The sequence below is a fragment of the Symphalangus syndactylus genome, chromosome X, assembly GCF_028878055.3.
Source record: "Symphalangus syndactylus isolate Jambi chromosome X, NHGRI_mSymSyn1-v2.1_pri, whole genome shotgun sequence".
In the NCBI taxonomy this organism is placed as follows: domain Eukaryota; kingdom Metazoa; phylum Chordata; class Mammalia; order Primates; family Hylobatidae; genus Symphalangus; species Symphalangus syndactylus.
Genome location: NC_072447.2, coordinates 17,026,231 through 17,038,691, shown reverse-complemented (window position 1 = coordinate 17,038,691; position 12,461 = coordinate 17,026,231). Strand labels below are relative to the sequence as shown.

The window sequence follows — 12,461 nt, the reverse complement described above, 5'->3', positions numbered from 1 at the left end:
GGCTCAGGCTGGAGTGCAGCAGCACGATCATAGCTCACTGCAGTCTCCACCTCCCAGGTTCAAGCGATCCTCCTACCTCAGCCTCTTGAGTAAATGGAGCTACAGGCACACACCACCATATCTGGCTGATTTTATAATATTTCTCACCAGCAATCACCTCTCCCTCGAGTGATGTTCTTGAAAGCTGAACTATAGCCACAGTGGAAAAGCCAGGGTGTCAGGCCTGCATAATTTTGTCCATTGCGGTTTTGTAAAAATTAATTGTGAAATACACATAACAAAATTCACTGTGAGTACCGTTGAACAAAAGCACAGGCTGGGCGCGGTGGCTCACGCCTGTAATCCCAGCACTTTGGGAGGCCAAGGCGGGTGGATCACCTGAGGTCCGGAGTTCGAGACCAGCCTGACCAACATGGAGAAACTCCGTCTCTACTAAAAATCCAAAAATTAGCCAGGCGCGGTGGCTCACGCCTGTAATCCTAGCACTTTGGGAGGCGGAGGAGGGCGGATGACCTGAGGTCAGGAGTTCGAGACCGGCCTGGCCAATGTGGGTAACCCCGTCTCTACTAACAATACAAAAATTAGCCGGGCATGGTGGTGGGTGCCTGTAATCCCATCTACTCTGGAGGCTGAGACAGGAGAATCACTTGAACCCAGAAGGCGGAGGTTACAGTGAGCTGAGATCGCACCACTGCACTCCAGCCTGGGTGACAGAGAGACTCCATCTCAAAAAACAAACAAACAAACAAAATAAACACAGAAATTAGCTGGGCATGGTGGTGGTGCACACCTGTAGTCCCAGGTACTCAAGAGGCTGAGGCAGGAGGATTGCTTGAACCTGGGAGGTAGAGGGTGCAGTGAACTGAGATCACGCCACTGTGCTCCAGTCTGGGCGACAGAGCGAGACTCCATCTCAAAACAAACAAGCAAGTACAGTGTTGTACAACCACTATTACTTTCTACTTTCAAAATATTTTCATCCCTACAAAGGGAAACTCTTTTATCCATTAATCATTTGCTCCGCATTCTCCTGCCCTCAGCCCCAACGAAGCACGAATCCATTTTCTAACTCTATGGATTTGTCTTTTCTGGATGTTTCAGAGAAATGGAATCAGACACTCTGTGGCCTTGTGTGTCTGGTTTCTTTCACTGGCCATGGTATCTTCAAGGTTCATTCTCGTTGTTTCCTATATCAGGTCTTTTTTTAATCTTTCTTTAAAAAATTTTAAAAGCAGGTATTACTATTTTTATATTGGCTGAACGATCTGGAATATTTTCAAAGATTTATTTCTGATGTTTTTATATATATATTTTATTTTTTTGAAACACAGTCTCAACCTGTCTCCCAGGCTGCAGCGCAGTGACGCAATCTCGGCTCACTGCAACCTCCGCCTCCTGGGTTCAAGCAATTCTCCTGCCTCAGTCTCCCCAGTAGCTGGGACTACAGGCACGCACCACCACATCCGGCTAATTTTTGTATTTTGAGTAGAGGCAGGGTTTCGCCATGTCGGCCAGGCTGGTCTCCAACTCCTGACCTCAGGTGATCCGCCTGCAGTGGCCTCCCAAAATGCTGGGATTACAGGTGTCAGCCACTGCGCCCGGCCTATTTGTGATTTCACTTTTTAATTGACAGACAATTGTAGATGTACCATATACAGCATGATGTTTTGAAATATGTATACATCGTGAAGTGGCTAAATTGAGCAAAATAACATTTGCATAACCTCACATACTTACTATTTTTGTGAGAGAACCCTTGAAATGTATTCTATTAGTGATTTTCAGGAATGTAATACATGGTGGCTGGGCGCGGTGGCTCACGCCTATAATCCCGGCACTTTGGGAGGCTGAGGTGGGTGGCTCGATTGAGTCCAAGAGTTCACCAGCCTGGCTGCTGTGTTGAAACCCCGTCTCTGCAAAAAATACAAAACTTAGCCAGACGTGGTGGCATGTGCCTGTAATCCCAGCTACTCAGGAGGCTGAGGCAGGAGAATTGTTTGAACCCGGGAGGTGGAGGTTGCATTGAGCTGAGATGGCACCACTGCACTCCAGCCTGGGTGACAGAGCGAGACTCTGTCTCAAAAAAAAAACATAATGCGTCATTATAAACTCTAGTTACCGTGATGTACAATAGAGCTCTTCAATGTATATGTTCTAACTAAACTTTGTATCTTTTTTTTTTTTTTTTTTTTTGAGATGGAGTCTCGCACTGTCGCCCAGGCTGGAGTGCAGTGGCACAATCTCCACTCACTGCAAGCTCCACCTTCTGGATTCAAGCGATTCTCCTGCCTCAACCTCCTGAGTAGCTGGGACTACAGATGTGTGCCACCACACCCGGCTAATTTTTTGTATTTTTAGTAGAGACGAGATTTCACCGTGTTAGCCAAGATGGTCTCGATCTCTTGACCTCATGATCTTCCCGCCTCGGCCTCCCAAAGTGCTGGGATTACAGGTATGAGCCACCGTGCCTGGCCACGTTGTATCTTTTGACCAACATCCTCCAACCTTCTCCAGCCCCTGGTAACCACCATTCTATGATTCTATGATTTATGGTTCTATGCTCTGATTCTATAATTTCAATTATTTTTGATTCTATGTAGAAGTGAGATCATGTGGTATTTGTCTTTCTGTGACTGGCTTATGTCAGTCAACATAATGTCCTCTAGGTTCATCTCCATGTGGTCAAAAATGACAGGATTGCCTTTGTTTTAAAGCCTGAATAGTGTTCTGCCATGAATATGTATCACATTTTCTTCATCTGTTCATCTGTTGATGGGCACTTGGGTTATCCCATACCTTGGCTATTGTGAATAACACAAAGGCTTCTATTTCTTTGCATGGCTGAGTAATATTGCCCTGTATGGGTGGACCATGTTCTATTTTTCCATTCATCTGTTGATGGGCACTTGGGTTATCCCATAACTTAGATATTGTGAATAACACAAAGACTTCCTATTCTTTTTCATGGCTGAGTAATATTCCCCTGTATGGGTGGACCATGTTCTGTTCCTCCATTCATCTGTTGATGGGCACTTGGGTTATCCCATACCTTAGCTATTGTGAATAATGCCAATACTTCATATTCCTTTTCATGGCTGAGTATTATTCCCCTGTATGGGTGGACCATCTTCTGTTCTTCCATTCATCTATTGATAGACACCCATATCTTAGCTATTGTAACTAATATGGTGAGGACTTCATTCCCTTTTTATAGCTAAGTAATATTCCCCTGTATGGGTGGACCATGATCTATTTCTCCATTCATCTGTTGATGGGCACTTGAGTTATCCCATACCTTAGCTGCTGTGAATAACACGAAGACTTCCTATTCCTTTTCATGGCTAAGTAATATTCCCCTGTATGGGTGGACCATATTCTATTCTTCTATTCATCTGTTGATGGGCACTAGGGTTATTCCATACCTTAACTGTTGTGAATAAAACAAAGACTTCATATTCCTTTTCGTAGCTGATTAATATCCCCCTGTATGGGTGGACCATGTTCTATTCCTCCAATCATCTATTGATAGACACTTAGGTTATCCTATATCTTAGCTACTGTGAGTAACACAAAGACTTCCTATTCTTTTTCATGGCCGAGTAGTATTCCCCTATATGGGTGGACCATGATCAATTTATCCATTCATCTGTTGATGGGCACTTGGGTTATCCCATAACTTAGCTATTGTGAGTAACACAGAGACTTCCTATTCCTTTTCATGGCCGAGTAACATTCCCCTATGTGGGTGGACCACGATCTATTTCTCTATTCATGTGTTGATGGGCACTTGGGTTATCCCATAACTTAGCTATTGTGAATAACACAAAGACTTCCTATTCCTTTTCATGGCTGAGTAATAGTCTTCTTTATGGGTGGACCATGTTCTGTTCCTCCATATTCATAGATCCTTGGGTTATCCCATATCTTAGCTATTGTAATATGACTTCCCCGTTTTTTCTTTTTCTTAGGAAACAGCCAAGAACTAACATGTTTCCTACACTTTCTATTTCCCTTTCCAATGAATAGTCTGTCTGTGATTTCATTAGGAAAAATACCCCAATTTCCTTACATGCCAATGTATAGAGAACAGGTTAGAGATCCAGATGGAAGATTAGAGATCAATTGACCTTTTAGTATGTAAGTGTCTTATGCCTCAGCCTCCCAAGTAGCTGGGACTACAGGTGCCTGCCACCACTCCCGGCTAATTTTTTTTTGTACTTTTAGTAGAGACGGGGTTTCACTGTGTTAGCCAGGATGGTCTGGGTCTCCTGACCTCATGATCTGCCCACCTCAGCCTCCCAAAGTACTGGGATTACAGGCGTGAGCCACCGTGCCTGGCCCACAGTGAAATTTTAATACATGCAACGTACGAAGATCACATCAAGGTAATTATCATATCCATCATCTCAAATGATTCTCATTTCTTTGTGTTGGGTACATTCAATATTTTGCTGAAAGCTATTTGAAACTACATATTATTTTTAACTATAGCCATCCTACAGGGCTATAGAACATTAGAACTTAATTATTCCTCATGTTACCAAAGTCAACATTATCGGAATTACATGACTTATATCAACATCTCTTGCTTCTGGGCCCAGCGTGGTGGCTCATGCCTGTAATTCCAGCACGTTGGGAGGCCAAGACGGGCGGATCACCTGAGGTCGGGAGTTCGAGACCAGCCTGCCCCACATGGAGAAACTTATACTAAAAATACAAAATTAGCCAGGCGTGGTGTTGCATGCCTGTAATCCCAGCTACTTGGGAGGCTGAGGCAGGAGAATCGCTTGAACCCAGGAGGTGGAGGTTGCAGTGAGCCAAGATCACGCCATTGCACTCCAGCCTGGGCAACAAGCACAGAACTCTGTCTCAAAAAAAAAAAAAAAAAAAAAAAAAAAAAAAAAAAAAACTAAAGATCTCTTGCTTTCTTCCAGGTTCCTATATTTGCATAATTCATTACTAGAGAAATTCAGGTCTCTCATAATGAATTCCTAATAGCTTTTATGAAGTAAAATCAAGCTTGACTTTTTTTCTCCTTTGCTGTCAAAATTCTCATTATTAACTGAATATTGGTGGGAAAATGGCAGATAACGTCAAGCCAGTCATCCACTTTGGCTTTACGTTTTTAAAATTGGTAAGTTAACCTTCTAAACTGTCTTTTAAAAATTTTATTTTATTTTACTTTAAGTTCTGGGATACATGTGCAGGACGTGCGTGTTTGTTACATAGGTATACATGTGCCATGGTGGTTTGCTGCACCTGTCAACCTGTCATCTAGGTTTTAAGCCCCGCATGCATTAGGTATTTGTCCTAATGCTATCCCTCCCCTTGCTCCCCAGCCCCCGACAGGCCCCGGTGTAATGTTCCCCTCCCTGTGTCCATGTGTTCTCAATGTTCAACTCCCACTTTTGAGTGAGAACATGCGGTGTTTGGTTTTCTGTTCCTGTGTTGGTTGGCTGAGCATGATGGCTTCCAGCTTCATCCATGTCCCTGCAAAGGACATGATCTCATTCATTCTCATAGCTGCACCTTCTACACTTTTAAATTTTGGAATAACTGCAGACCTTCAGGAGGATTACAAAAACAGTACAGAAAGTCCTTCACACCCCTCTCAGTCAGCTTCCTCTCCTATCTTACATAACCTGGGTGCATTTGTCAAAATGAGACGTCAACGGCGATGCAACACGATTAGCAAGTCTGCAGAGTGTGTTTGCATTTCACCAGATTTTCCGGTCCTGTCTTTTATTTAGATTCAAGATCCCATCCAGGGTGCCATATTGCACTTAGTCACTGCGTCGTCTTGGCTTTCTGCAGTCTCTGCAGAGCTCCTCAAATGCCCCTTGTATTTTTTTTTTTTTTTTTTTTTTTTTGAGACACCATCTTGCTCTGTCGCCCAGGCTGGAGTGCAGTGTCATGCTCTTGGCTCACTGCAACCTCCACCTCCCGGGCTCACACCGTTCTCCTACCTCAGCCTCCCGAGTAGCTGGGACTACAGGCTCCCGCCACCATGCCCTGCTAATTTTTTGTATTTTTAGTACGGACAGGGTTTCACCGAGTTAGCCAGGATGGTCTCGATCTCTTGATGTCGTGATCCGCCCAACTTGGCCGCCCAAAGTGCTGGGATTACAGGCGTGAGCCACCGCGCCTGGCCAATTCCCTCGTTTTTAAGAGCTTGACGATTTTGAAGAGTCGTGGTACAGGTGTGTTGAGAAATGTCCATCACGTTTTTCCAGGTTCAGGCTGGGGGGCTGAGGAGGGTGGGAAGCGGACCACAGAGGGAACTGGAGTCATCAATGCTGGCATTGCTGAAGACATCCCGTTGACATCTTGTACCTGCCCAGGTGATGTGGAGGTGGCCTCTGCCAGGTGTCTCCAGGGTTGATGACTCTGCGGAGGTGGCCTCTGCCAGGTGTCTCCACGTTGATGACTCGGCAGAGGTGGCCTCTGCCGGGTGTCTCCAGCGTTGATGACTCGGCGGAGGTGGCCTCTGCCAGGTGTCTCCACGTTGATGACTCTGCGGAGGTGGCCTCTGCCGGGTGTCTCCAGCGTTGATGACTCGGCGGAGGTGGCCTCTGCCAGGTGTCTCCGCAGAGAAGTTGTCATGTTTCTCGTTCGATCATTTGCTCCTTGGAAGCCAGGGCAGACTATCCAAGCAACTCTGTCTTACGGGGGATTGTATTATGCTTGACTTCTCCTGCTTGGGGTGGGTGCGGAAGGGTCTGGTGGAATAATAGGAATTCTTTTGTAAGGAAGGTTGGGCTCTTCTCCCATGTTTATGTTTGATTCAATCCTTTTATAGACATAATATATGTCTATAAAGGTATGTATATACATATGTAATAGATATAAAATACGCCATCATATACACAGGAAATATAAACATATCTATAATATTAGTATGCTCTCATTAGTATAAACTCATATATAGACTAGTATAAACTCATTAGTATAAGTATAAAATATATTAGTATAATATATATTACTGTAAACTCATTAGTGTATTATCTATTAGCATAATATATGAACTCATTAGTATAAACTCATAAATAGAATAAACTCATTAGTATTGGTACAATATATTAGTATAAACTCATTACTATTGAGTCATATATATACTAGTATAAACTCATTAGTATTTAAATAGTATAATACGTATTAGTATAAACTCATTAGTATAAACACATATATACTAGTATAAACTCATTAGTTTAAGTGTAATATATAAGTATAATAAATCTATATTAACGTAAACTCTAGTATAAACTCATTATTATTTGTATATTATTTGTATAATATACATTAGTGTAAACTCATTAGTATAAGCTCATATATAGTAGAATAAACCCATTGCTATTTTTATAATATAAGTATAATATATAGGTATAAACTCATTAGTATAACCTCATTAGTATAAACATATATGCTAATATAAACTCAGTATAAGTGTAACATATATTAGGATTATAACTATATCAACATAAACTCTAGTAGAAACTAATATATATACTAATATAAACTGATTAGTATTTGTATAATATATATTAGTATAATAAATACACATTAGTGTAAACTGATTAGTATAAACTCATGTATATAGTAGAATAAACCCATTACTATTTGTATAATATATATTAGTATAATAAATATATAGGTATAAACTCATTAGTATAAACATATACGCTAATATAAACTCATTAGTATAAGTGTAATATATATTAGTATAATAAATATATATCAACATAAGCTAGTAGAAACTAATATATATACTAGTATAAACTCATTAGTATTTGTATAATATATATTAGTATAATAAACATATTAGTGTAAACTCATTAGTATAAACTCATGTGTATAGTAGAATAAACCCAGTAGTATTTGTATGATATATATTAGTGTAATATACATTGATATAAACGCATTAGTATAAACATATACACTAGTATAAACTCATTAGTATTTGTATAATATATTAGTATAATAAATATACATGGTTATAAACTAGTATAAACATATATACTAGTATAAACTCAGTATTTGTATAATATACAAAGATAAATACACTTTGGCATAAATTCATTAGTATAAACTCGTATATACTAGTATAAACTCAGTGTCTGTATATTAGTATAATAAATATATATTATAAACTCATTAGTATAAACATATATACTAGTATAAACTCATTAGAATTTGCATTCTCTATTAATATATTAATATAAACTCATATAAGCTAATATAAATTCATTAGTATTTTTATAAGATATATTAATATAATATGCTAGTATAAACTCATGAGTATAAAGTCATCTATGTTAGTATAGTAAACATATACTAGTGTAAACTCATGGCTATCTGTTAATAACCAGGAAGGTACAGAGTTGATGTCTTGAGCCAGCTGGAGATTGCCTTCCATGGCGGGGTATAACCCAGTACTATCCTTAGTTATTTTTTATTTTTATTTTACTTTGTGGCCCAGAGGGTTTAAGTCTTGCCATTGGTGGGCCTTGGGAAGATCTTCTAGGCTGGCTACAGCGTTGTGACCTGTGGAGTGTCCCTCATTTTGAGTTTTTCTGATGTTTTCTCCTGGTTAGAGGGAGGCTTTGCATTTTTGGAAGTCCTCTGTTTGTCAGGATGTCAGTGTAAGGCGATGTTACCATGATGTCTACATACCCTTTTTTTTTTTTTAATTATACTTTAGGTTTTAGGGTACAAGTGCACAATGTGCAGGTTTGTTACATATGTATCCATGTGCCATGTTGGTTTGCTGCACCCATTAACTCGTCATTTAGCATTAGGTATATCTCCTAATGTTGTCCCTCCTCCCTCCCCCCACCCCACAACAGTCCCCGGAGTGTGATGTTCCCTTTCCTGTGTCCATGAGTTCTCACTGTTCAATTCCCACCTATGAGTGAGAACATGTGGTGTTTGGTTTTTTTGTCCCTGCGATAGTTTACTGAGAATGATGTTTTCCAGTTTCATCCACGTCCCTACAAAGGACGCGAACTCATCATTTTTTATGGCTGCATAGTATTCCATGGTGTATATGTGCCACATTTTCTTAATCCAGTCTATCGTTGGTTGGACATTTGGGTTGGTTCCAAGTCTTTGCTATTGTGAATAGTGCTGCAATAAACATACGTGTGCATGTGTCTTTATAGCAGCATGATTTATAGTCCTTTGGGTATATACCCAGTAATGGGATGGCTGGGTCAAATGGTATTTCTAGTTCTAGATCCCTGAGGAATCGCCACACTGACTTCCACAATGGTTGAACTAGTTGACAGTCCCACCAACAGTGTAAAAGTGTTCCTATTTCTCCACATCCTCTCCAGCACCTGTTGTTTCCTGACTTTTTAATGATGGCCATTCTAACTGGTGTGAGATGGTATCTCACTGTGGTTTTGATTTGCATTTCTCTGATGGCCAGTGATGATGAGCATTTTTTCATGTGTTTTTTGGCTACATAAATGTCTTCTTTTGAGAAGTGTCTGTTCATGTCCTTCGCCCACTTTTTGATGGGGTTGTTTGTTTTTTTTCTTGTAAATTTGTGTGAGTTCATTGTAGATTCTGGGTATTAGCCCTTTGTCAGATGAGTAGGTTGCAAAAATTTTCTCCCATTTTGTAGGTTGCCTGTTCACTCTGATGGTATTCTTTTGCTGTGCAGAAGCTCTTTAGTTTAATTAGATCCCATTTGTCAATTTTGGCTTTTGTTGCCATTGCTTTTGGTGTTTTAGACATGAAGTCCTTGCCCACGCCTATGTCCTGAATGGTATTGCCTAGGTTTTCTTCTAGGGTTTTTATGGTTTTAGGTCTAACATGTAAGTCTTTAATCCATCTTGAATTAATTTTTGTATAAGGTGTAAGGAAGGGATCTAGTTTCAGCTTTGTACATATGGCTAGCCAGTTTTCCCAGCACCATTTATTCAATAGGGAATCCTTTCCCCATTGCTTGTTTTTGTCAGGTTTGTCAAAGATCAGATAGTTGTAGATATGCGGCATCATTTCTGAGGGCTCTGTTCTGTTCCATTGATCTATGTCTCTGTTGTGGTACCAGTACCATGCTGTTTTGGTTACTGTAGCCTTGTGGTATAGTTTGAAGTCAGGTAGCATGATGCCTCCAGCTTTGTTCTTTTGGCTTAGGATTGACTTGGCGATGCAGGCTCTTTTTTGGTTCCATATGAACTTTAAAGTAGTTTTTTCCAATGCTGTGAAGAAAGTCATTGGTAGCTTGATTGGGATGGCATTGAATCTATAAATTACCTTGGGCAGTATGGCCATTTTCACGCTATTGATTCTTCCAACCCATGAGCATGACATGTTCTTCCGTTTGTTTGTATCCTCTTTTATTTCATTGAGCAGTGGTTTGTAGTTCTCCTTGAAGAGGTCCTTCACATCCCTGGTAAGTTGGATTCCTAGGTATTTTATTCTCTTTGAAGCAATTGTGAATAAGAGTTCACTCATGATTTGGCTCTCTGTTTGTCTGTGATTGGTATACAAGAATGCTTGTGATTTTTGTACATTGATTTTGTATCCTGAGACTTTGCTGAAGTTGCTAATCAGCTTAAGGAGATTTTGGGCTGAGACAATGGGGTTTTCTAGATATACAATCATGTCATCTGCAAACAGGGACAATTTGACTTCCTCTTTTCCTAACTGAATACCCTTTATTTCCTTCTCCTGCCTGATTGCCCTGGCCAGAACTTCCAGCACTATGTTGAATAGGAGTGGTGAGAGAGGGCATCCCTGTCTTGTGCCAGTTTTCAAAGGGAATGCTTCCAGTTTTTGCCCATTCAGTATGATATTGGCTGTGGGTTTGTCATAGATAGCTCTTATTATTTTGAGATACGTCCCATCAATACCTAATTTATTGAGAGTTTTTAGCATGAAGGGTTGTTGAATTTTGTCAAAGGCCTTTTCTGCATCTATCGAGATAATCATGTGGTTTTTGTCTTTGGTTCTGTTTATATGCTGGATTACATTTATTGATTTGTGTATGTTGAACCAGCCTTGCATCGCAGGGATGAAGCCCACTTGATCATGGTGTATAAGCTTTTTGATGTGCTGCTGGATTTGGTTTGCCAGTATTTTATTGAGGATTTTTGCATCAATGTTCATCAAGGATATTGGTCTGAAATTCTCTTTTTTGGTTATGTCTCTGCCAGGCTTTGGTATCAGGACGATGCTGGCCTCATAAAATGTGTTAGGGAGGATTCCCTCTTTTTCTATTGATTGGAATAGTTTCAGAAGGAATGGTACCAGTTCCTCCTTGTACCTCTGGTAGAATTCAGCTGTGAATCCTTCAGGTCCTGGACTCTTTTTGGTTGGTAAGCTATTGATTATTGCCACAATTTCAGAGCCTGTTATTGGTCTATTCAGAGATTCAACTTCTTCCTGGTTTAGTCTTGGGAGGGTGTATTTGTCGAGGAATTTATCCATTTCTTCTAGATTTTCTAGTTTATTTGCGTAGAGGTGTTTGTAGTATTCTCTGATGGTAGATTGTATTTCTGTGGGATTGGTGGTGATATCCTCTTTTTCATTTTTTATTGCATCTATTTGATTCTTCTCTCTTTTCTTCTTTATTAGTCTTGCTAGCAGTCTATCAGTTTTGTTGATCCTTTCAAAAAACCAGCTCCTGGATTCATTAATTTTTTGAAGGGTTTTTTGTGTCTCTATTTCCTTCAGTTCTGCTCTGATTTTAGTTACTTCTAGGCTTCTGCTAGCTTTTGAATGTGTTTGCTCTTGCTTTGCTAGTTCTTTTAATTGTGATGTTAGGGTGTCAATTTTGGATCTTTCCTGCTTTCTCTTGTGGGCATTTAGTGCTATACATTTCCCTCTACACACTGCTTTGAATGTGTCCCAGAGATTCTGGTATGTTGTGTCTTTGTTCTTGTTGGTTTCAAAGAACATCTTTATTTCTGCCTTCATTTCATTATGTACCCAGTAGTCATTCAGGAGCAGGTTGTTCAGTTTCCATGTAGTTGAGCAGTTTTGAGTGAGTTTCTTAATCCTGAGTTCTAGTTTGATTGCACTGTGGTCTGAGAGACAGTTTGTTATAATTTCTGTTGTTTTACATTTGCTGAGGAGAGCTTTACTTCCAACTCTGTGGTCAATTTTGGAATAGGTGTGGTGTGGTGCTGAAAAAAATGTATATTCTGTTGATTTGGGGTGGAGAGTTCTGTAGATGTCTATTAGGTCCACTTTGTGCAGAGTTCAATTCCTGGATATCCTTGTTAATTTTCTGTCTCATTGATCTGTCTAATGTTGACAGTGGGGTGTTAAAATCTCCCATTATTATTGTGTGGGAGTTTAAGTCCCTTTGTAGGTCACTCAGGACTTGCTTTATGAATCTGGATGCTCCTGTGTTGGGTGCATATATATTTAGGATAGTTAGCTCTTCTTGTTGAATTGATCCCTTTACCATTATGTGATGACCTTCTTTGTCTCTTTTGATCTTTGTTGGT

The 12,461-nt window shown here is 40.1% G+C and overlaps 1 long non-coding RNA gene across 1 annotated transcript in view; it reads left to right on the top strand.

Annotated features, from left to right (window-relative positions):
- Positions 1-12,461, top strand: part of LOC129475140 (uncharacterized) — an 84,575-nt gene that overhangs the window by 24,777 nt on the left and 47,337 nt on the right. The gene's annotated exons all lie outside the window — the stretch shown is intronic.